At 49.8% G+C, this 26,040-nt stretch overlaps 1 long non-coding RNA gene across 1 annotated transcript in view; it reads right to left on the bottom strand.

Annotated features, from left to right (window-relative positions):
• Nucleotides 1-10,337: 10,337 nt before the first annotated feature.
• The window catches only part of LOC103782959 (uncharacterized), a 30,895-nt gene continuing 15,192 nt past the window's right edge, over nucleotides 10,338-26,040 (bottom strand). The window contains exon 3 of the long non-coding RNA XR_608458.5: nucleotides 10,338-14,653. This is a non-coding gene — a long non-coding RNA (uncharacterized LOC103782959). The remainder of the gene's footprint in view (nucleotides 14,654-26,040) is intronic.

Here is a 26,040-nt window from a genome sequence, read left to right as displayed (position 1 = left end):
ACATACACATATACATACACACATATGTATATTTTTTTGAGATGGGGTCTTGCTCTGTCACCCAGGCTGGAGTGCAGTGGCGCATTCTTGGCTCACTGCAACTTCCGCTTCCTGGGTTCAAGTGATTCTCCTGCCTCAGCCCCCCAAGTAGCTGGGATTACAGGCGCCTGCTATCATGCCCGGCTAATTTCTGTATTTTTAGAAGATACGGGGTTTTACCATGTTGGCCATGCTGGTCTCGCACTCCTGACCTCAAGTGATCTGCCCGCCTCGGCCTCCCAAAGTGCTGGAATTACAGGTGTGAGCCACCATGTCCAGCCCATAATACATTTTTAACATAATTTCTGGTAGTAGCACTTACGTTACCCATATTACCATCACTGCCTGAGGCCAGGGAGAATGGTGAGAAGGATCAGCTATGAAGAGGAGAAGAAAAGCCTTCAGAGTTATGAAAACAATAATGTTAGGGGACTTGGGCTGGAAAAATCTATATATAAAAGGTAGAAGAGACCTTGGCAATTTAATCATATGTCAAAGAATTTCTTAGAGAAAAAGAGCTGATAACCCTCTGATCACAATTAACAAAGTATTTCCATGCCAGGATCCATTCACCAATCTATTCCAAAACGTTTGTGCAAATGGGTCAGTGTATACACTTATTAAACACCAGGCTTGCTGATCAGGTTTTTATTTTCTTTTCAACTGTTGTTCTTAATTCCCATCGCAAATACTGTATTTGTACTACTGAGCAATTTTGTAATTTATTTTCTGTCCTCTGCTGTTCAGTTTCCATTCCCATGTTTCAGAGCCCTTTGCAGCATTCATTGTGATTATAGCCATTTCGGGTTTTGTCCATTGTTCTCAGATTCTATCAGTCTTTGAATCTCGGATTATTTCTTTAGGAAACATTCCTAGAAGTGCAATTTCTGGGTCACAGTAAGCAACATGAATTGCTATAATACGTAAGGCCCCAAACCTCAAAGACTTCACACAATAAAAGTTTATTTCTCACTCATAGAGCTGTTCAATGTTGAGTATTTGGTGGGTGGCCTTTAACATGGTGATTTAGGATCCAGGTTCCATCTAGCTTGTCACTCTGCTGTCTTCAGCGTGTACCTTGAAAAGCCACTATACACAGAGAAAGAGAGGGTGGAGGAGGCACATCTTTACCGTGTCAGCTTGGAAGCAACACACACTGCCTCCATTCATTTTTCATTAGCAAGGGCTGGTCGCATGGTGCCACACCTACGGCAAGGAGAACTGAGGAATATAGTCCCTGTCTGGGCAGCCACTTCCCTGCATCACCTGTACACTATGGAAGGAAGCATGATAAGTGGACTGCTAACCATCTCTGGATACAAGGGTATGAATTTCTCAAAAGCCTTTGATACCTGTCCCTAAGTTGTCTTCCAGAAAGTTTTTATCATTTTACACTTTTGTTTACAGTATATGAGAGTCCCACCTAACACAAGGTCACCAAAATTGAATACAGTACAGTCGACCCTTGAACAATGTTGGGATTAGGGGCACTGACCACCCCCACCCCCATTAGTTGAAAATTCATATATATAACTTTTGACTCCTCCAAAACTTAACTACTAATAGCTTACTGTTGACAAAAGCCATACTGATAACATAGTCGATTCACACATATTGTGTGTGTTATATGTATTATATTCTGTGTTCTTACAATAAACTAGAGCAAAGAAGATGTTATTAAGAAAATCATAAGGAAGAAAACATATATTTAGTATTCATTATGTGGAAGTGGATCGTCATCAAAATCTTCATTCTCATCCTCTTCACGTTGAATAGGCTGAGGAGGAGGAAGAGAGGGGTAGGTCTTGCTGTCTTAGGAGTGGCAGAGGCAGTAGAGATGAAGGAGTTTGTAGAAGGGGAGGCACGGGAGGCAGGAGAGGCAGGCACACCTGGTGTAACTTTTATTGAAAAAAATCTGGGCTGAGCACCATGGCTCATGACTGTAATCCCAGCATTTTGGGAGGCCAAGGCAGGAGGATTCCTTGAGCCCAGGAGTTTGAGACTAGCCTGGGCAACATGGTGAAACCTTGTGTCTACAAAAAATATATAAAAATTAGCTGGGCATGGTGGCACGTGCCTGTAGTCCCAGCTACTCGGGAGGCTGAGGTGGGAAATCACCTGAGCCCAGGGAGGTTGAGGCTGCAGTGAGCCATGATCGTGCCACTGAATTCCAGCCTGGGTGACAGAGTGAGACCCTGTCTCAAAAAACAAAACAAACAAACAAAAACAACAACAACAACAACAAAAAAAGCATGCACATAAGTGGACTCACGCAGTTCAAACCCTTGTTCAAGGGTCAACTGTATTATCATTTGAAACTTTTTTTGTTTTTTTTTTTGAGACAGGTCTCACTCTGTTGCCCAGGCTGCAATGGCACAATCATAGCTCACGGCAGCTTCGACCTCTTGGGTTCAAGCCGTCTTCCCTCCTCAGGGGAGGACGTCTAGCTTATTGAGCTAAACAGAACCTGGATCCTAAATCACCACGTTTCCATCTAGTGCTGGGAATACAGCTGTGAGCCAACATGGCCAGCCTGAAACATTTTTATTTTGCTAATTTTACGAGTGAAAAGGGACTTTCTTTTTCCTTCTTTATCCTTCCTTCCTTCTTTCCTTCCTTCCTTCCTTCCTTCCCTCCATCCCTCCCTCCCTCCCTCCCTCCCTCTTTCTCTTTCTTTTTTTTTGACACAAGGTATCACTCTGTCGCCCAGGCTGGAGCATAGTGGCACGATCATGGCTCACTGCAGCCTTGACCTCCTGGGCTCCTGGGCTCAAACAGCCCGCCCCCTTCCGCCACCCCTCCACCGCCAAGTATCTGGGACTACAGGCGTGCACCAACACGCTTGCTAATTTTATTTTATTTTTTTTTTTGAGATGGAGTCTTGTTCTTTCGCCCAGGCTGGAGTGCAGCGGCGCGATCTCGGCTCACTGCAAGCTCCGCCTCCCGGGTTCACGCCATTCTCCTGCCTCAGCCTCCCAAGCACAGTAGCTGGGACTACAGGCGCCAGCCACTATGTCTGGCTAATTTTTTGTGTGTGTGTGTATTTTTAGTAGAGACGGGCTTTCACCGTGTGTTAGCCAGGATGGTCTCTATCTCCTGACCTCGTGATCCGCTCGCCTCGGCCTCCCAAAGTGCTGGGATTACAGGCGTGAGCCACCGTGCCCTGCGCTAATTTTTTATTTTTTATTTTGTAGAGACCAGCTGTGTTGCTCAAACTGGTCTAGAACTCCTGGGCTCAAGCGATCCTCCCACCTCTACCTCCCCATTCGCTGGGATTACAGCCATGAGCTACAATGTCCACCCAGAATGAGACATTTCATTGTTTAACTTTCACTTTCTTATTTTCTAAATTAGTAAGAAATATTTAAATACTTAATTGCCATTGTTTCTTCTGTGAGTTGTCTCTTCCTTAGTATTTGGCTGTTTTTAATTTTTGGAATTAGTATTTTATTGTCTACGAGAATTCTTTATAAACTGCTATTTGTTTTACAATTTCACTTCGAGTCACAAATTTTTTTCAATGCAGCCAAATCAAGCCTTCCTTTGTGACTTCTGTTGCATTTATGCTTACATAACTTTTCATATAAAAATGTTCAAGAAGGCTGGACGCAGTGGAATGCACTTGTGGTCCCAGCTACTTGAGAAGCTTAGTCAGGAGGATCACCTGAGCCCAGGAGTTTAAGGCTGTAGCACACCATGATCATGCCTGTGAATAGCCACTGCACTCTGGTCTGGGCAGCATGGCAAGACCCTGTCTTGACTATATATATATATATATATATTTTTTTTTCAAGTCTTTACCTATACATTCTTCTCGTTTCTTTCTTTTTAAATTGCTTCCTTTCAAAAATAATAATTATTTAGCCTAACTAGCACGTGTGAGGTAAGGAGCTACCTTAAGTTCTTCTTCCCCAACAGGTAGCCGGCTCCACGCACTGACCGCAGCTCTGAGGCTGACACTTCCCTGAAGACCCAGAGTGTGGATCGTCAGTCAGGACTTCCATCTTGCTCCCGCAGCCCTTCTGCATGAGTGAAGTCAAGTGAGCGTGAGGCCGTTCACCACTCTCCTGGTCTTTTCCATTTCTCACTTGGTGCTCCCCTCAGTAGCAGCACATGCCTCTAAGCCCCTGTGTATTCATTCTGCCAAGAAAGTCCCAGTGCTGTAGTGCCACGCGATTGGCCGAGATGGCTAAGATACCCCAACTCACTCAATTCCCTCCTTCTCTTATCACTAGACTGCAGGGGAACCATTTTCATTCCAGTGGTTATTTTCCTGCCCCGTGTACCTCTTTCCCCTTCAGCTTTTACCCAGCATCTTGCCAGTCTTTCTTACTGGAAATTCCCGTCCTCACCCCCCTCCCCTTTGGGAGGTAGGAAGTCATTTTTGCTGACTCATTTGTCCTCTGCCCTTCTGCTGCCCCACGTTGCTTCCCGCTTTCTCCAGAGCCACTGGAGTCTTCTCCACAAGGTTTACTTTGCGGCCTTTATGGAAACCAGCCCCTCTACTCTTTTGGGATTTGGAGTTTCAGAGCGAGTTCCTGTTGGCTCCGGGCCCACTGTTCACCTGGGCTTCTGGCTTGCTTACGGTCCTACCTATTTATCAGAGGTGACAGCCTGCTGGCAGTCCTCAGAGCCCTCGCTTGCTCTCGGCACCTCCCCTGCCTGGGCTCCCACTTTGGTGGCATTTGAGGAGCCCTTCAGCCCCCCACTGCGCTGTGGGAGCCCCTTTCTGGGCTGGCCAAGGCCGGAGCCCACTCCCTCAGCTTGCAGGGAGGTGTGGAGGGAGAGGCACGAGCGGGAACCGGGGCTGCGTGCGGCCTTGTGGGCCAGCTGGAGTTCTGGGTGGGCGTGGGCTTGGTGGGCCCCACACTCGGAGCAGCCAGCCAGCCCTGCTGGCCCCGGGCAATGGGGGACTTAGCACCCGGGCCAGCGGCTGCGGAGGGTGTACTGGGTCCCCCAGCAGTGCCGGCCCACCGGTGCTGTGCTCGATTTCTCGCTGGGCCTTAGCTGCCTTCCCGCGGGGCAGGGCTCGGGACCTGCAGCCCGCCATGCCTGAGCCTCCCACCCCCTCCGTAGGCTCCCGTGCGGCCCGAGCCTCCCCGACGAATGCCGCCCCCTTCTCCACGGCGCCCAGTCCCATCGACCACCCAAGGGCTGAGGAATGCGAGCGCACGGCGCAGGACTGGCAGGCAGCTCCACCTGCAGCCCCACTGCGGGATCCACTAGGTGAAGCCAGCTGGGCTCCTGAGTCTGGTGGGGACGTGGAGAGTCTTTATATCTAGCTCAGGGATTGTAAACACACCAATCAGCACCCTGTGTTTAGCTCAAGGTTTATGAGTGCACCAATCGACACTCTGTATCTAGCTGCTCTGGTGGGGCCTTGGAGAACCTGTGTGTGGAAACTCTGTACCTAATTAATCTAATGGGGACGTGGAGAACTTTTGTATCTAGCTCAGGGATTGTAAACGCACCAATCAGCGCCCTGATGAAACAGGCCACTCGGCTCTACCAATCAGCAGGATGTGGGTGGGGCCAGATAAGAGAATAAAAGCAGGCTGCCGGAGCCAGCACTGGCAACCCTTTCGGGTCCCCTTCCAGGCTGTGGATGCTGTGTTCTTTTGGTCTTTGCAATAAATTTTGCTACTGCTCACGCTTTGGGTCCACGCTGTGTCTATGAGCTGTAACACCCACCGCGAAGGTCTGCAGCTTCACTCCTGAGCCAGCGAGACCACAAACCCACCAGAAGGAAAAAACTTGGAACACGTGTGAACATCAGAAGGGACAGACTTCAGTACGCGCCACCTTAAGAGCTGTAACACTCACCGCGAGGGTCTGTGGCTTCATTCTTGAAGTCAGTGAGACCAAGAACCCACCAATTCCGGACACATTTAGACTTGTTTCTCAGGTCTGGGGTGGCGCACGGTTGATTTCTGGCTGCTTTCAGTGCTGATTTCGAAAGCGAAGGCTTGAGACCAGGCGTGGTGGTTCACATCTGTAATCCCAAAACGCTGAGAGGCCAAGGTGGGAGGATTGCTTGAATCCAGGAGCTGGAGCCCAGCCTAGGCAACATCATGAGACCCCGTTGCTGAAAAAAAAAAAAAAGGGAAGAGTTGGAGCCCTGGGCTTGTCCCTGGGCCTGGTGAGCTCTCCTCTAGTGGGTGGAAACAAGCCTCCTTTACTCTCAAGTCCTGTGGATCCTTTTTTTTTTTTTTTTTTTTTTTTTTGAGACGGAGTCTCGCGCTGTCGCCCAGGTTGGAGTGCAGTGGCGCCATCTTGGCTCACTGCAAGCTCCGCCTCCCAGGTTCACGCTATTCTCCTGCCTCAGCCTCCCGTGTAGCTGGGATTACAGGCACCCGCCACTACACCCGGCTAATTTTTTGTATTTTTAGTAGAGACAGGGTTTCACCGTGTTAGCCAAGATGGTCTCGATGATCTGACAGTGATCTGCCCGCCTCGGCCTCCCAAAGTGCTGGGATTACAGGTGTGGGCCACCGCGCCCAGCCGATCCCTTTTAATAGAGAAGGAAAGAGGGGCGGAGGAGTGATGTTAATGGGACATGCGCACTCCCCTAGCACTGCACTAGGGTTTCAGGGTACAGTTGATGCCTTGGGAGAACTGGAAACTCCTGATTTGGGAGAGTGATGGTATTGGCTGGGAGTGATTGTCATACATTCTGAACTCTGATGCCCCTTCTGAGACCCCTGGGATGCCAGGCTCTTCCCAGGGAATAGCGTTGACAGCTAAGCTGCTTCAACAGAAAGGTCACAGAGGCGACACATTCCCGTTTGTCCCCGGCCACTAGAAAGTGTTTCCAGGAGAAGCAGGTTATGAACAACCCATCACCTTCTTTCAGATGGGATATTGTGGGAGCCCTAATGAGAGGTGCTAATGTTCTTCCAGCCCCAGGAGCTCTCTTTTTCCCTGTCTCCCTCCGGGATCCTCCGAACAGTCTGCCTCCACAGGTGGCATTGGTAGGGAGGCCCCAAGCCAGGTGGTTGGCCGACTTCCGACCCACCTTGTGCCTCGGATCCCCCACCGCTCCGCTACGGCTTGATTTCAGGATAAGCCTCAGGAATGGACCTTTTGGGTGAGGGGGAGAGGAAAGAGACCGATTTCCTCGAGAGAGGTGGGGCAGGGGAGCAGCTGAGAGAAAGCTGCGCCGTCTGGAAAGGAAGCCAGAAAGGAAGACAGAGTCTCTTTGAACTTTTCCCACCAAGCTCACAGGAAAATTGCAAAAACATCATTGGACTGGATCAGGATGCGAAGGGAGCAGCCAGGAAGGCGCGGCCTCTTTGAAGGCTTCCCGCTCCGCGCGAGGCGTGGCTCCCGGAGGGGTACACCAGCTGGAGTGAGGAACAGGGCTCAACGCCCGCCCGCCCGACAGCCACAAGGGAACGGGTTGCGTTTTGTTGTGTTCCCAGTGGTCCCCAGGGCCGAAGGGGAATGTAAGGAGATGCTGTTGAGCTGGCTAGAGGGGACAGGGGAGGCTCGAAGCGAGGCACGCAGTCAGGCACTCCTGACGAGAAGAAGCAAGACTTACACAAGGGCAAAGGCCTCCTTCTGCTGGAGAGATGAGACTAGTGAGGCCTGGGGACAGCTCCGAGGGCTGGGGAAGGTCAGTGTTGGCTTCAGGCAGGGGTATAACCAGACCTGGCTACTTACCTTGTGGGGCTCAGTGCAAAGTGAAAATACGGGCCCCTTATTTAAAAATTATGAAGCGTTTGCTGGGTGTGGTGGCACGTGCCTGTAATCCCAGCATTTTGGGAGGCCGAGGTAGGAGGATCACTTAAGCCCAGGAGTTCAAGACCAGCCTGGGCAACATAGTGAGAGCCTGTCTCTACAAAAAATAAAAAATTAGGTCAGGCACAGTGGCACGTGCTTGTAGTCCCAGCTACTCAGGAGGCCGAGGTGGGAGGATCACTTGATCCCAGGAAGCAGAGGTTGCAGTGAGCCAAGATTGCATCACTGCACTCCAGCCTGGGTGACAGAACAAGACCCTGTCTCAATAAAATAAAATAAAAAATTAGTGGGCGTGGTGGTGCATGCCTGTGAGTTCCAGCTGCTAGGGAGGCTGAGGTGGGAGGATAGCCTGAACCCAGGAGGTGGAGGCTGCAGTGAGCCAAGAACATGCCACAGCACTCCAGCCTGGGTGACAGAGCAAGACCCTGTCTCAAAAAAGACATATATATATTTATGGGGGCCACAGAGTTTTAAACCAAATGCAAGGCCCTTCTAAGCATTGGGCCCTGTGCTACTAACTACCCAGGTCAAGGTGTGAGGTTACCCAGTATGAAGGGTCTCCAACCTACTTCATTAAAGGCCACCAAAAGGAAGAGTCCAGATGAAGGCCAGGGGAGAAAAAAAAATCAGACTCCTTGAGGAGTCTTTTGGTTTTAAAAAATATTGGGGAAAAATAAAGAGTCTCCATTAACAGCATGTTTTTAACTCTTAAACAGACCTTCACATCTCTGGAACCATATAACAAAGGTGACAATTTTATGAGCCAAGTTATGCATGGCACATTTTATGTGCCTAAACGACCTAAGTGATTTTTGTAGGTCCTTCAAGGACAATAAAAAAGTAAGTATTGTAGAGGAAAAGATTTGTATATATTTATATTTCACCACCAAATGTCAATATTTCTTTTATAAAAATTCATCCCTCCTACCATGCCTCTTATCTGTTCAAAATGTTTGGACATTTCACATCCCTAGTCTAGGCCAGTTTTTAATTTTAATTTTTTTAACTTTTTAAATTTTTGAGACAGGGTCTCGCTGTTGCCCAGGCTGGAGTGCAGCGGCGCAATCTCGGCTCATTGCAACCTTTGCCTCCCAGGCTCAAGCGACCATCCCACCTCAGCCTCTCGAGTAGCTGGGTCTACAGGCATGCACCACCATTAGCCCAGCTAATTTTTTAAATTCTTGTAAATACAGAGGTCTCCTTATATTGTCCAGGCTGGTCTTGAACTCCTGAGCTCAAGTGATCCTCCAGCCTCGGCCTCCCAAAATGTTGGGATTATAGGAGTGAGCCACCATGCCTGGCTCCAGGCCAGTTTTGTTTGTCACCTGACACTGTGTCCTCTTTCAGTTTGGAGACCACAACTCCGCAGGGTTGTTGGGTTAGTGTCCTTTGGTGGGCCACACATTTCCCCAGCCCCCCAAGCCCCAACCCACCCCACTCAGTTAGCCAGTTGGTATTATACATGTATTAGAACGTTCTCTGAGAACAGAGCTCACAAAAAAGTAAAGATCCGAGAGCTTCTGGAGGGGGACAAGGGAAACTCAGGGCAGGTGCAGAAGCTGGTGCCGGGGTAAGGGCCCCAGCTGCCATTCCTCTGCTCTCCCGTGTTTCCAGTGCCCCCTCACCCCTGTGTCAGCTTCCTCCCCGGGGAAGCGGGGTTGGGTGGGGATTACCACTGCCTACTGGGATGGGTGCCGGCTTCATCTGCAGGGATTATCAGGCCTGGTGGAGCTGGCTCCAGCAGCCACAGCCCTCAGGGCCTGACCTCCCCTGCTCTCCACCTGTGACCTCAGAGAGCAGGGGCTGTCACTCTGGGTATGTGGCCTGGTGTTTTCTCTCCTCTGTGGGGTTTTGTGGACCTCTCAGTATCTCTCTGAGAGAGATACACTGACCATCCCCTAAAATTTGGAGACTGCCCAGTGGTGTGATCTGTCTCCCAGCAGTCAAGCCAAAGAAACCTTTGCTCAGCAAGACTGGGTCCATGGAGCTCCTTAGCGTTGGAGGAGCCATCAGCTCCAGATGGAGCCATTACCTTGCCCTGAGGACGTTATGCCACAGCCCATCGCCCAGGGGAGAGGGACCCAGAGAGCCTGGGAGGAGCAGTAAACCCAAAAAGCAAGAAATGCCCTTTCCCCCAGGCAAGCCCCGCTTGCAAACCCTGACTCGAACAACTTCTTAGCAGGGACGCAGTGAGCCCTCAGGTGGTCCCTGCCACCCTGCCAATCCCCCTGCAGGGTGGAGCTGCCGAGCCAGAGCAGAGCCCAGGCCCACAAAGGTTTCTGAGAAACAGGGGAAGAAAGACCCTGTCCTCCATCTGGACACCAGAAATGAGGCTTGCTTCACCTGTTCTTCCTGCTGACCAACACCAGCCTGGCTCAGCAGCCTCCCTCTGTCCTGGAGTGGTGGGAGTGCCAGGGGCGGGGGCGTCACAGCTGCATCCCCCAGCCCAACCCTCAGCCTCCCCCTACCCCACCCCTGCTCTGCACCCAGTCTGTGGGGCCACAGAGCAGCCTCAGAGGCAGCCTGAGACAGGAAGAGGCCTGACCAGGGACAATCCCCTGGGGAGAACCAAAAGGGCCTAGGGACTGAGTGCCTGACAAGCGGCCCTGCCACACTGGCAGTGAAGGCGGTGGCAGGGAGCGCAGCCGCGGTGGCAGCCGGCGCCCAGGGCAGGCCTCGTGCCCTTGTGGCCAGGGTGACTGAATCTGCCAGCTGTGGGGCCCATTCGTGCCAAGTCTGCCCTGGCTCCGTCTGGTCGTAATCGATGCTGGCGCCAGGCCAGGCCCCCTGCCAGCTCCGGTCACACTCGGCTAACGCGAGAGGCCCAGCCCATTAACTCCTTGCCAAGGCCCATTGTCTGGGTCCTTGCCCGGTGGTTTATTTACTCCAGGGCTGGCCGGGCCAGGGCTGGGAGGCGACAGCGGGGTGGACTGCGGGCGGGGCAGTGGGGTGGGGGGTGGGGAGGGCTGGGGAGGCTTAGGCCTGAGGAGGGGTCTGAGAGCAGGAGTGGGGCAGGCAGGACGGTGGTTTCCAGAGCCCAAGGGCAGGGCATGCTGTGAGGGTTTTTTGTGTTTTGTGTTTTTTTTTTGCTACATCAAAGATTCCTTGTATAGGCAGATGTACCTCCAGAGGCCCACCCAGTTCCTTACGGGTGAGAGAGGGCACTGGAGACACAAGACCTTAACTCCCCAGACAGCCGCCTTCAAAGCCCCTTAAATAATTTTTTTACATGACCTACCCTCTTGTATTTAAGTTGGCATTTGAAATTTTCCATCAGAAATTTAAATAGTTCCAAAGCATATCCTTTTTAGCATTTTATGAATATTTTTTCACTTTCTATATGCCTTTATTATATTTTATAGTCACAAAAATTCAAAGAAAAATGAATATTGATATTTTCAAATACAAATTGTATCTTTCTTTTAAATGTCCAATGGAATCTAAATCCCAGAGCAATTCTGTGTCCAACATTATCCATTAAAAAAATAGGGGAACAAACGCTAATTAAACAGCTTAGAAGTTTACATTATTTCGTTCTCTCCAAGACCTTGTATTTCCATTCCACTCCTGTTACAGATTTTATGCTAATGTAAGGGTTTTTTTTTTTTTTTTTTTTGAGGCAGGGTTTTGCTCTGTTGCCCAGGCTGGAGTGCAGTGGTGTGATCCTGATTCACTGCAGCCTCAACCTCCTGGGCTCAGGTGATTCCCCCACCTTGGCCTTCTGAGTAGCTGGAACTACAGGCCTGCACCACCATGCTCTGCTAATTTTTGTATTTTTTGTAGAGACACAGTTTCACCATATTGCCCAGGCTGGTCTCCAATTCCTAGGCTCAAATGATCCGCCCACCTCGGCCTCCCAAAGTGTTGAGATTATAGGTGTGAGCCACAGCACCCAGCCTGTATTTGTTTTTTATGCTTGAAAATCTTTTATTGGCTACGCATGGTGGTTCATGACTGTAATCCCAGTACTTTGGGGAGGCTGAGGCAGGAGGATGGCTTGAGCCCAGGAGGTCAAGGCTGCAGTGAGCCGTGATTGCACCACTGCACTCTAGCCTGACTAACAAAGGGAGAAGTTGTCTCAAAAAAAAAAAAAAGAAAGAAAGAAAGAAAGAAAAATCTTTGATTGATTATTGTATTAAATAAAATTTAAAGATTAAAACTTCTGGCCGGGACTGGTGGCTCACGCCTGTAATCCCAACACTTTGGGAAGCCGAGGGGCAGATCACGAGGTCAAGAGGTCAAGACCATCCTGGCCAACATGGTGAAACCCTGTCTCTACTAAAAATACAAAAATTAGCTAGGCGTGATGGCACACGCCTGTAGTCCCAGCTACTTGGGAGGCTGAGGCAGGAGAATCGCTTGAACCCGGGAGGTGGAGGTTGCAGTGAGCTGAAATTGCGCCTCTGCACTCCCGCCTGGGTAACAGAGCAAGACTCCTTCTCAAAAAAAAAAAAAAAAAAAAAATTCCTCTGTTCCCAAAGCTGAGCATTAATTTTTTGGTTATGATTTTAGTGTTAGAATAGTTTATATCCAATTGATCAGAGCAATGTAAATAATTACGAAATTTGATAAACAACTATTAAACATAAAAGGTAAATTTTTATTGGAAATGCATCTCTTAATAAAATAGTTGGGGGTTGGGACAGGTTTTCTTCCCAATTAGTGTATGTATATGTGGATGACTTATTGCTAGACTCACACAAGGTTCAACATGAAGTTTACTCCCATGTTTAGTCTTTTGTAGGTTTAAACATTGAGAAACACCATCCATATAAATAAATAAATGGAAGCCAATGAGTTTGTTATGAGGATGCCATTCAATTATTTGAACTTCTTCCAAGTTATATGCCTAATAACATTATTATCAAAATTTTTTTTATGATCCGCTGGCAATTTGATTAGTGCCTCTTTCAATTTTGCTGAAAGCAGAGCTGGAAACCACTTGACTTGCAGAAAGACTTGCTCCTCTGTCACTTGACCCCCAGGAGTCACTTTGTTTGATGCCTTGGAGATTTCTACCCCTAGGGCAGTGCCCCAGAGTGGGGGGGTCACATGGGTGAGAGGGGCAGCTTTCTCTTGTAAAGCTGTCTTCCCCAGCAAATGGGAAAGGGGATGCCTTGTCTTGGATGCCTTTTTAGGAATATCGCTTTTAGGAAAAAGAGCATAGAAAAACTGAGGATCAGAAAATCGATTCTCCTCAAACTATCTTGATTCACAAACCCCTTTGGGCACCCCTGGGGGTATGTCACAATTTTATGAGTAAGAGACTGGAAATGTACCTGGGGGCCAGAACATAAGTTTTGACTCCTCTGCTAGGAGTGAGCTCAAAAATAGATATGATTCAAATACATAGATGCCTGTGGCCAATATTCCAGATCTTCACAGTCCTCGGAATGCCCTGGCAGGGCTAAACTCCTTTTAGTCCAGTCCTCCTCAAGCTCAGACCTGCAACCTCTTCATTCTTACTGTGTATTGAGGGTTCCCTGAACTGAAGGAAGAAAGTGTCTGGAGGGTGGGAGAGACCGTGTTTGGCAGAGTTAGAAACAGCAGTCTATCTCAGGGTCCTAGACAAGTGATCTCCACATAATCAGCAACAGATGGTCAGGCAGCACCTCCAAATATTTGTATCCTTATCAATCATATTTATGTGTGACTGCCAATCCATATGTCATGTGTATTAAGCTTTATTTTAGATTTTTTTATTTTTTTGAGACGGAGTCTTGCTCTGTCACCCAGGCTGGGGTGTAGTGGCGCGATCTCGGCTCACTGCAACCTCTGCCTCCCGGGTTCAAGCGATGCTCATGCCTCAGCCTCCCAAGTAGCTGGGACTACAGGCACGCACCACCATGCCTGGATAATTTTTGGTAGAGACAGGATTTCACCATATTGGCCAGGCTGGTCTCGAACTCCTGACCTCAAATGATCCACCCACCTCAGCCTCCCAAAGTGCTGGGATTACAGGTGTGAGCCGCCGTGCCCAGCCTGTATTCCCTATTCTTAATAGATTATCTTGTAAACCTTCTTTGTAGCCCATTTCTCTAGACTCAACAGCTTTCATTCCAGGTTGTTTTTAAAGCCCCAGTGGATGTGTGAAAGGGTGGTAATGGATGGCACTGAACCTCTGTTCTGGCCTTGGCAAAGGCATGTGCTCTGCCAGTGTTTACTAAGATTATGTGCCAGACACTGTGCTGGGTCCTAAGAATGTAAAAAGACACAATCTTTTGTTGTATCACAATGTAAGTGTAGTTAATACTACTGAACTGGACACAACAATGGTGAAGGTGGTAGATCTTATGTGTTTTTGACCAGAATTTTTTTTTTTTTTGAAGACACCATCTCTGCCCTTAAGGAGGTTGTGGCATAGTGGAGGAAACAGAGAATCCACTAATTCATTTACCTGGGAACTTTTAATTAATAGAGTGCCAATCATATTCTAGGCTGGTGCAGGTGCTGAGGATAAGCCTATAAGCAAACCAGGCACAATTAGTCTCTTATGGAGCTTACTGTCCATGGCCAGGCAGGAAATGTGCACCTGCAGTGCCCAGTACAGAAACCACTAGCCACATGTAGTTGTTTACAATTAAATTAATTATGATTAAATACAATTTAACATAGTCTCTGCAGCCACAGTTGAAGTGCTCAGTAGCCACAGGCAGCTAGTGCCACTATAGAGGACAGCACAGCTAGAGAAGGTTTCCATCACTGCAGACAGCTCTTAGCGTGGTCAGTGTGCAGATGGATGAGCCAGATCGTCAAGTAGGGGGCCCTGCCAGTCTCTCCAGTGCCTTTGTGCCAGTTTCAAAAGGTTTTCTCTCTGGGCAGGTGCAACTTCTTGCCAAGGACGAGGCTTGTGGAGCAGGATATGGTTCTGGGCCTAGGAGAAGTCAAGGTGTAGAGAACAGGAGATGCAGATCACCACATGCTCACCAAGTCCCTGGAGTAAAGGACTCCAGACTCTGGAGTTGTCTGATCTCATCTCCCACGACACACTCCCATAGTGCACCACGTGCCCTGCTCATGCTGTTCTCTCAGCCTTCTTCCTTTTCCCATCTCTGTGCCTCCCAAATTCCCTTCAAGGCCCAGGTGAAATTCCACCCTTTTCCTCCTCAAAGCCTTCCCTGAACCGTTTATGAGGCTGATTAACATTTACTGAGCATAGCATTTGTACTACAGTATTTGTGCTATTGGTGGGAGCGTGGTGAGGCTGCAAGATGAAACAGGCCCTTAGACTTTCAATGTGGGTGGTTCTAACTCCCTGTCCTAAATTTGGGCCTTCACAGCCAAGTATATGCATCGTCAGTGCACATCCCCCAGGTGAAGACAGGCTCTAGAACTCTGCACACTTCCTCTTCCCACCCCGCGACTTCTGGCAAGTACTGCCTTACATATCTTTGTCCCCACTTTTTTCCTCACTAAAAGATACCCAAAAAGGATTCTTTGAAGGTTTCTTGCCTCAATGATCCAACATGAGAAGTGGTGAGACCAACCCTTACCAGCTGACAATGACTTAATCATCTTCAGAGATTCTCAAAAGAAGCTGGAATGTAAATAGCCGCTCAGCTGGTATTGTTCTCAAAGAAGACTTAGATGTAGACAGTTCTCACTCTTCATATGCGTCAGAAAATCCGCTTCCTCTGGGTGAGTTTCAGAAGGGGTAAATGTTGTTGCTCAAATTCCAAAGTGATGAAGATGTGTCAACAAGATGCTTCCTGTGGACTCTCTGGCCAGCTGCCTCTTCAGCCCTGTAGACCCCCTTCTGAGCCCGGGCCCTGCCTGGAGTTAGGCTGCCATTTCCTCTCCTGTTTGCACAGATGGGGCCTTGGGCAGTCAGCCTGAGGAACTGTCCCTGTGCTAATGCTGGGGGCGCAACCCAATGAGAAGAGGACTGGCTTTGAAGTCGGGCCTGGGTTCAAATCCTGATTCTGCTACAGTCAGCCAAGTGACCCTGGGCAAATAACTGAAGACTTCTGAGCCATTGCCATGTTTGTAAAATGGATGGTAATACCTGCATCACAAGATTGTTGAGGGACCTAAATGATAATAAATCTCTAATGTATGGTTTAGGGCTAAGAGCCTGGCCCTGCCACTTACAAGCTGTGGAGTGTCAGGCAAGTTACTTAGATGTTCTATGTGTCTGTCACCTCCTCCCTAAGGGTTGAAAATAGTACAGGCCAATTTCTAGGGCCATTGTGAGGATTACTGAATGCCTGACTCATGATGAATGTTCAGTGAATATTGGCCTCCAGCAACTGGGGTAAGCAAGGTAGTTATTATAATCCCCACCCAGAGGGCCAGGGAGAGTCGCACATTTGCTGTGGGTGAAGCCTGGATGAGAACCCTGTGTCCTAGTCCTGGGCTGCAAATCAAGCCTCTGGCCACAGCCTCCTTCTGGCTGGCTCCCTGGGCCCACTTCCAGGCCCATGGAGCTGCTGAATAGGGGACAGCCCATCCCAGGAGCCAGGCTGCTGGCTTCACTGCCTTCCAGAGGGCTTGGGAAGCCTCTTCGTGCCAGTCTGTGGCTTTGTCACTTGCCCCTGATGGAGTCTGCCCTCTCTGTGGGCAGTTTCCTCTCCCTACTCATGGCTGATGTTCACTTCCACGCCCAAAGGAGTGTCATTCTGCCCACTTGGCTGCTCAGGATCAGAGTGGCATGGGACACTGCATGGAGCATTTTGGAGCCAGGGAGGAGGAACAGGGCAGGCCTTGGCTATGCCTCTCAGCGATGCTGACAGCAGGAGGGTGGTTAATACAAAGCCAGGGCTTAGCTACAAGTCGGGAGGGCTGAGGAGACAGGAGCTAGAAGAAGTCAGGGAAAGAAGGAGACAGAGGCCAGGATTTGCACAGCTAAGAGAGACCTCCTCTCCTCTCTATTTTATAGATAAGGAAAATCATGACCATTTTGCCCAATGTTACGTCATGGTTTGTAGGAAAGATTTGGATGAGAATCTAGTCTCCGGAGTGCCCGCTCGACTTTCCTTCCAATACCCAAAGCTGCCCTCTCCTCCCACCCCGAACACTCAGTGTCTGGCAAGGCCCCTCCAACGCCAATATCACTGCCTCACTGTGGTCCATGGCCCGTGGGCCCTGGCTGGAGGAGGAGCTGGCGTGAGCAGGGGTACCCACTTGCCCAAGAGAGACCTTCAGGAGAGCCCATCATGCCCTGTGGCCTTGTGTCCCTAGACACCTCCAGAAGCCTGACACTGTTGTTCATCCTTCACCCCCAAGACTTTCACCCCCATGTAGCTCTATTCCCCTAATCTGACACAATCCCCCAGATCCTTTCACTCTGCTCTCGGGAACTTATGGTTTGTCATCAGCAAAATCTCCCCATCCACTCGACTCTCCCTTTGAACATTCCTTTCACCGTCCTGTTCTACTGCAAACCTGCCTGACCCCCACACACAGCTTCCTTGCAGCCACCTCCTGTCTTGGCTCTGTTTTCTTCTTCCACATCAGTATGCCTGGAGGCAGCGAGTTGTCCTCCCTGCTTTCATGGCCACCTGTAGGTTTCTCCCCCTTCCTCCTCAGCCTAAGTCTGCATCTCCTTTGCAGCTATGCCATCAGACCAGACCATCCACCATCCCTTCTAGTATTTACCATACTCTAGGCCACTCCTGCTCATTCACAGATTTTAGTACCTGGCCCACGGTCTTCCTCTCCACCACCACTCCTCCATGCTTTTCCTAGACCTTAACATTAATTCATTCTTTTGTCCAGCACATGTTTCTGAGCACCTAATGTGTGCCAGGTACTGTTCTTAGAAAAGAGTTTATAAGTGTAGACTAGAGAGAAAATGTCCCTGCCCTCAGATGCTTACATTCTGATGGCAGCAAGGATAATTAACCAATGAACCAGTCCTACGTAAAATAATGTTAGACAGAGGGGCTATGAAAGGAAAAGGCAGATGAAGGGGTAGTGGCAGGATGGGGAGCTGTTTAAGAGATGGTGGACAAGAAAGGTCATCCATGTAGATGTCCACCCAGCACCTCCCACTCTTGGTCTTTGGCCTCCTCACTCTCCACCTCTCGTTCTGCTGCCTGGGCCTCCCACTCCCATGGCCAGGGTTTTGCCTCAGCACTTCTGAACCCCCTGCTCCCTGACCACCCCTTCCTCGGCTCTCAGCTTATCTACTCTATTACCTCCATTCAATGATGTGTCCCCTTTGGGAACTCCCTGCCTTTGAACTCGTCCTTTTTCACTGCCTTCAACCCCCTTCTCCAGCTCAATTCTGTAGGCCTTGACAAGAGTCACCCATTTGTGGAAGCCCTCTCCTTTCTTGCTCTTTTCCCTTCATTTGGAATCTCCTGACACAGCCTCCACCCTGCTTAAACCCAACACCCTGCACCTGCACTGAGTAGCTGAGCATTGCCGGGGAAACTCACAGTCATGCTGAGTAGCTGCACTTGACGCTTCTGACCACAAACTTCAAGTGGGCGCTCAGCTTGCCCAGTAATCTTACTATATTTCTCTACTAAATTCACTGCGCCACTCTCCAGATAAGTGTTTCACATCTTCTCCAACCCTCAACACCTTCCCTTAGTTTCTCGCTGTTAGTTAAAGATCTTGCTTCTTATTTTGCTGACAAACTAAATGTCATCTGCTGGAACGTACCTGCCTCTCACCATCAGATCTCCCAAGGTGCCTGCATCTATGCCCGCTGCTACCTTTCTTCCTCACAATGGATGCATGCATGGATAGATGGATGGATGGATGAGTGGATGGATGGATGGACGGAAGGATAGATGGACAGACGGACAGATGGATGGATGGATGGATGGGTGGACAGACAGACGGACGGACAGACAGACGGACGGACAGACAGACGGATGGATGGACAGACAGATGGACAGATGGATAGATGGATGGACGGATGGAGGGATGGCCTCCTCTTGCATCCCTGGCCAATCCCTTCATTTTGTGCACCACATCCCTTCACTTACTCAAGACTGCCTGAAATCACCTTTCTCCCTCCTGCACTATCCAGCTCCTTCTCTCTGCCAGACCATTCCCTTCGGCACATAAATGCGCTATGATCTCTCTCACTTTCAAAACAAACTCTTCCTTGACCCTACACCCTCTTCAGCTTCTGCTCCACTTCCTCCTCCCTTTTACGCACCCCTCCTTGAAGTGGTTGTCCCTGCTGGCTACTTCTCCGAATCCTCACCTCCATTCCCTCTTAGCCTACACCAGCCAAGTTTTTGTTTCTGTCACTCCATTGAAACTGCCCTTGTCCAAGTCACCAGTGACCTCCTATTGGCGCATCCAAAAGGTCTGTCTCCTGGTCTCACCTCCTCAATTTCTCAGCAGCGTTTGCACAGTAGGGCACTCGCTCCTCCTTGCAACGCTGTCTTTCTTTGGAGTCCAGGACTCCACACTGGTCTGGCTTCCTCCTACCCGGATGGCAGCTCTTTCTCTGGCTCCTTCGCTGGCTCCTCCTCTTCTTGATCTCTAAATGTGAGCATGGTGTGGGGACTTTTTTCTTGTTTACAGTCTCTCCCGGTTAGATGGTTAGATTCCATCTAGGCCTGTGCCTTTAAATGTCCTCTAGAGGTTGGGATCTTTGAGAGGCAACATGGAAGCGAGTAGAGAAGCTTGCCAGGGTGTGAAGCCCTGCTCTGCCCCTGGTGAGCATGCCCCTGGTGTGATGTTGTTGCTGTTAAATTCTCCATGTAAGATCAGATCTTACATGGGGCCTGAGACAAAGGCTTAAGCATGAGTAGTTTATTTGGGAACATGATCCCAGGGAGCAGGGGTGAGGGGGAGGAGGAATGAAACAGAGAAAGGGGGGAGTCAATATGGGAGTGTGTTAACATCTCTCTGAGTGAACACCACTCAGTCTTTCTGTGAAGCTTTATGAAATGTACTTCAGAACTCACTGGAGGAAGGGGGACAGTTATCCATTGGCTCCTCTCGAGTCATCCCATGGAATGTTAGCTCCTCTTCACTTCTGGGCGGCTCATGTGTTAATGCCAAGCAGGTTCCATGGGTGTCCCCCCATCATGGTGTCGGGCGAGAGGCATGTGGAGAGGCCCTGCCAGGCGGCATTTACACGGCACTGGTCAAGACCTGTGCAAAACTGGTCACTGGGGCAATGGCTGGAACAAGAGGTGAGGCCGCAGGCATTTGAAATGGCACACAGGATACGCCCCCTATGGACAGGGATAGCTACAGCTCTCGCCTCATAGGTTACTGAGAAGACTAAATGATTTAATGTATGTGTTTGGAGGAGTGCCCGGCTCTTAGCAGTGACCATCTACATGGTGGTAACCCTGCCCTGACATCCCGTCTGCCTAGTGGACACCTCGGAGGCCTGTCATGTTCAAAACAGAACTCGTATGCCCTGTCCCTCCGCTTGTCCAACTATTCCTCCAGTCTTTTCACTGCAGTTAAATGGCCAGGATTCATCTCTCTCTCCCACCCCTCACAACCAATTATCAAACTCTAGCTTCAAAAAATACCCCAGTCTGGCCTTTTCATTAATCCTCATCACAAAGTGACCCACCCAGGCCAAGTCACTATTGCTCCTTGCCTGGCCCACTGCACTAGCTTCCCAACCATCTCCTGCCCCCACTCTCCCCTCCCTACAGTTTGTTCTCCCACAACAGCCCGAGTGAGAATGTTACTGCTGATTAAATCACCCTCTAACAGCTTCCTATTATCCTTTTTATAATTTTTTTAAATCCTTTTTAAAAAAATAACAAGGCTGGGCATAGTGGCTCACGCTTATAATCCTAGCACTTTGAGAGGCCAAGGCAGGAGGATCACTCAAGCCTAGGAGTTTGAGGCTAGCTTGGACAACATAGTGAGACCCCTGTCTCTACAAAAAAAAAAAAAAAAACACCTTAAAAATTAGCTGGGTATGGTGGTGCATGCACCTATAGTCCCAGTTACTTAGGAGGCTGAGGTAGGAGGATCACTTGAGCCTGGGAGGTCGAGGCTGCAGTGAGCTGTGATTGTGTCACGTCACTGCACTCTAGCCTAGGTGACAGAACAAGATCCTGTCTCACAATAAATAAATGAATAAATAAATAAATCAGCTTTATTGAGATGTAATTCACATATCATATAATTCACCCACTGAAAGTATACAATTCAATGGGCTTTTTTTTTTTTTTGTATATTTGCAGGGTTGTGCAACCATCACCACAATCAATTTTAGAACATTTTAATCATCCTTCAGAAGAAACCCAGCACCCATTATTAGTCACTCCCCATTTCCTCCCAATCTCCCCAGCCCCAGCCAACCACGAATCTGCTTTCTGTCTCTCTGGGTTTGTCTATTTTGGATATTTTGTAGAAATGGAAAAATGCAATATGTGGTTTTTCTGACCAGTTTCTTTTTCTCATTATTCTTAAGATAAACCCCAAACTCCCTGCCATGGCCTTCCAGGCTCCCCACGGTCCAGCACCACCCCCCCCCGACTCCCAGCTTTGCTGACTGCCTTCCCTGTCCCAATTCCTCCAAGGTCACTCACTGTCTTGAGCAGGCCCCTCTCCTCTCCTTCCCCTGAGGATCTTGACCCTTGCTTGTCCCTTTGCTGGAACTTTTCTTCCCAGATCTATGAATTGGATTCTGCCCAAACGTTACCTCCTCAGAGAAGACTGTCCTCTTCTCCACCCTCCTCCACCTCTCCCTCTGTCTCTTCCCCTGACTATTAGAAATGCATACGTATTTGCTGGATATGGTGGTCTGCACTTTCATATGCCACCTGCTATGTTCTGAATGCTGGTGTCCCCCACAATTCACATGTTGAAATCTTCATCCCTGAGGTGATGCCGTTTGGGAGGTGATTAGGTCATGGGGGTGGAGCCCGCACAAGGGCATTAGTGCCCTTACAAAAGAAGCACTAATAAAAATGAAGACACTCAGTCCCCAGCGACACCCTTCCACCAGGTGAGGACAGTGAAAGGTGCTGTCTATGAGCCAGGAAACAGGCTCTCACCAGACACCGAATCTGATGGCACCTCAATCTTGGATTTTCCACCCTCCAGAACTGTGAGAAATAAAGTTCTGTTGTTTCTAAGCCACACAGTCTATGGTATTCTGCAATAGCAGCCTGAAGGGACCGAGAAACAACCTCACACCCACATGCACCAATTAAACTCTCTTCCCTCAGGTTCTCCTCATAGATTATCTTCCTAGAGTCTCGTGCTCCCCCAGGAGAAAAAAACCATTTATCAGCTGTAAGGCTTACTGCTCCAAACACAAATCAAACATCATGGCCTGAAGAAACTCAATCCCCCTCATAAGCAAAGCTGCAGGCAGTGGCTACAGCTCTGTGTGCTCCAGGCATCTGGGCTTCACCTTCTTCCTACCTCTCTTCTTTAGAGGCCTCATATTGCCTCCTTCCTTTCTCTTTAAAAATATTAGCTTATCCCAATACTTTGGGAGGTAGAGGCAGGAGGATTGCTTGAGGCCGGGAGTTAGAGAACTCCCCCCACACCCCGGGGCAACATAGCGAGACACTGTCTTCACAAAAAGTGAAAAATTAGTCGGGTGTGGTAGCACATATCTGTAGTCTCAGCTAATCAGGAGGCTGAGGCAGGAGGATCACTTGAGCCCAGGAGTTTGAGGCTGCAGAGAGCTATGATCACGCCATTGCACTCCAGCGTGGGTGACAGAGTGAGACGTTGGCTCTAATAAATAAGTAAATAAACAAATAAATAAATAAATATCAGCCTGATAGGGAAAACAGGAAACAGGCCTTTTCATACATTGCTGGTGGGGATGAAAGCAGTGCAACCTCTGTGGAGGACAATTTGCAATCTCTCTCTCAATTACAAACCCTTGAACCCATCCTACAGATGTACCTGCCCCCCTCTGAAAGGACATACATGGCACAGTCTGAGAGCAAAAGATTGAGGACCAGCCACCCAGTACTATCAATAGAAACCCGGTTTAGAACAAGGAACGCTTTGCGGCTGTAAGAAAAAAATGGGGAACCTTCTCTGTGTGGATATGGGACAATCTCCAGGATGTATGAGCAAGAAAAACCATGCTTGCAGTAAACAACCTTTGGAATAATGAAGAGGAAAACTAAGAACATGTATTTACCTAAGTAAATCCTGCAAGGATATAACATTTTTTATATCAGAAATTGGGAACTGTTAGGGAAAAATTAGGAGGAAAACTTCTTACTGAGCCACTGATGTCATTTTTATATTTAAACCATATGACTGTTACATATTAAAATATAAAATTCTAAAATATATGAAACAAATTAAAATCCTATTTGGAGGAGTTCTCATTTCTGAAGATTTTAAAATCTTTCTTCCAAGAAACTGGAAGTGTTCAGTAGTCAGGGTTGGATGTAGATGGTGTCCTCCCTAAGATGTCAGCTGACAGGTGGCCTCTCGGCTCTCCCAGGACAGGGGCCTTGTTTTATTCATCTCCGTGTTCCCAACACTGTCACAATGGATGACACACAGCAGGCACTTACTAAATGTCTGTGGAATGAAATACTAAATAAATGCATTAATAGAAAGATTCCTAACTCAATAACAGAGTTATTTCAGTCTTGGCGAAGGGTCCATGCTGATATAAAATTGTCAAAATGGATGACTTGGAGCAAGGAGGAAAATAGCAATGTTGTTTAAGTCCCAGATCAGAAAGTGGCACTCCACATGGGTGCTGCCGCTCTCCCAAGAGCAGATTTCCTGTACTTTTCTTGATACGTGGGGTCTGGATAACAATAATGAGTAAATGCCAAACATAGTGTCATCACAGTGATGAAGCCACAAATAAGCCATGGTGGGCAGATCACCTGCCACGCGCCCTCTCCTCCGGAGCGCAAAGCTAATCTTTCATAGGGCTTTGCCTCCACACACCTGAGGGCAAACTGTAAATTGGCAGTGACTCCCAGCCAGAGCTCTGCGCCTGTGGCCCTGTGGCACTGCTGCGAATGGGCCAAGCACAGTCTGAGTACACAGTGGACTCCTGGCAGTGGCCCTGGGTGGTTGGCATCAGTTATACCCCGAAAGGAGCATCAAGCTGTGTGGGAGCCAAGACTGAAGCCTGTTGGGTGCCGGGCCGGCACGCTCCCTCACCTCCTCCAAACCCTGGCTGCCACCCTGCAGCTGGTCTCCGCCTGAGGTAGAGGAGTGTGGCGCAAACGGTGGCTTCTGCTGGGCCCTGCCTCTCCCTCCTCCCACACCTGACTCAGGGGCTCCTGTAGATGGGTGTCTCTGTTTCCCCTCAGGCCTCCTTTGCTCAATCGCCCTCTCTCTTCCTGCTCTGGTATGGGGAGTTGTCTCTTAGTGGGGAGTGGGGCTTTTCGGCAGACAGGACGCCACCAAAGCCCTGAGCCCCAGGCTACACGGCCTCCCAGGGAGAGTGTTGAACTGAAACATTGCCCAGAGCTGGATCTGAGAGAAGCCAGAGCCCTGGGCCCTGTGAGGCTCAAGCCTGTCAGATTCCTGCATCTCCCTCCCTCTTCCCAGACCCTGGCTCTGGACCCAGTGAGCAGCCCTCCGCCATGACCCTGTGTGCCATCCACCTGTCCCCAGGGGATGTGAGCACTTGCCCGGTAGCCCGGGGCTGGGGACATGGGCAAGCTGTTAGGATGGGTTCAGCCTCTGCTCCAGGCTAATGCTCCTGAAGGTGTGTCCCAGCCAGGAAGCTGCTGGCACTTTTTGTCTCATTGTCTCAGTGTAAGCAGTATTCGGAGGTGTCCCTGGAACACCTGGTTCAGAGGGCAGCTGGGTATTTGCCCAGGCTCTGTGGCAACCTGCCCTCTTCTGGGATAGCCAGAGGGCTGACCCTGCCAGAGTTGTAGCACCGTGGCTTCAAGGCTGTCTTGACCAGCAGAGGCCTGGCCCCGCCACATCTCACTTCCTCCTGTTCCTCCTGGTCCTTCCCAGTCACCTCTTACCCTCCACTCACCCTCTCTTTCTGGAGCCCTGCATCCTACCCCAGGGGAATGCCCAGCCCACACCCAGGCCAGTCAGCTTCTTCCAGAAGGCAGCAGAGCTGGAGCAAGCCCAGGACTGGGGGGCCTCATGGCTGATTTCCCTTCTCAGAAACCTCTCTGACCTCCCAAACTGGAATCTCTGCCTTTGGCTTGCAAGCCAGGAATCACATATGGGTCACTCAACCAGAGCACTCTTGTGGTATGTCCAGGTCAGAGGGCAGCAAGGCCCTCTCATGCCATCCCCAGCAGCTGGACAGAGGGCGAGGAGCCCCTCCTGGCGCCTCAGGCCCTGAGCCTCTCAGGTTCCCTCGAAGGGAGGGGCTCTGCAGAGCCAGCTGCAGCTGTGGGAAACCACACACCACAGCCTGCAGGTGCAAGGGGCCTGGGGGAAGGGGAGAGGATTAACTGTTTCTTGGGAGCAGGCCTTCTCCATCCAATCTATTCCCAAATGGTGGCTCCCCCAGGATGCGGGGTAACATGCTCAGCAGGGGTGTGGGGTGAGAAGCTGGCCGTGGAAGAGTCACAGGGCTTGTGATCCAGGGATCCCAGAGACAAACACCTGCCTGAGAGGCCCTGAAGCCCACAGAGAGAGGCCAAGATACTCTCACTGACTCTGGGTGGCTTCAGAGGCCACTGAGAAACCCTGGGCACCGTGTCACACTTCATGTCTAGTTGCCACTATCTGGAGCAATTTCCTCCAAGTCATGGGACCTGCCCAGGGGAGGCAGAAGGGAGCTTCATTCTTGGGCTGTGCAACTCACCCCACCTGGGGTCTGCCCACTGAGGACCCTCAGAGTGATGCCAAGAGGAGCACCAGGCCGGCCTCAGTGGGGGCTGAGCAGGCGGTTCCTTCCCCCTCAGCCTGGGCCTCTGCGTGGTAACCATGAGTGTGAGTGAGTAAACCCCAGCTCACCAAGGCTGGGACGCTGCTCTGGGGTTGTTAAAGGGGCTGGAAGCCATTCAAGGGGAAAGTTTCCCAGTTTCCCAGAATGGCTCCTTTCTGCCATGCTGTCCCCAGAGGCTAGTGGGATGTTCATGCTGCCCATGTGCCTGCCTGTCACAGGTCCAGGTTGGTCTGAACTCTCATCTTGCCAGTTACCTGCGTCTTGGTGGAGCACCCACCGAGAACAGTGTCCTGGCAAGAGGCCCAGGGGGACCCAGCCCCTGCGGGAAGAGGCCAGCCTTGCCTTTGTGTGAGTCCTGCTTCACCCCCAACTTTCTTCTCACTCTTCCCATTCTTCTACGAGAATAGGTAACTCATTCCCTTACACTTGATTTTCCCTAAATGTGAGAAAGGTGACGCTGTCTAGGAGAAAAGTGACTGAGTTCACTCCGCACACATGGGCACCCA

Source organism: Pan paniscus, chromosome 16 (genome assembly GCF_029289425.2).
Source record: "Pan paniscus chromosome 16, NHGRI_mPanPan1-v2.0_pri, whole genome shotgun sequence".
Classification (NCBI taxonomy): Eukaryota; Metazoa; Chordata; class Mammalia; order Primates; family Hominidae; genus Pan; species Pan paniscus.
This window is presented reverse-complemented; position numbering and strand designations above follow the sequence as displayed.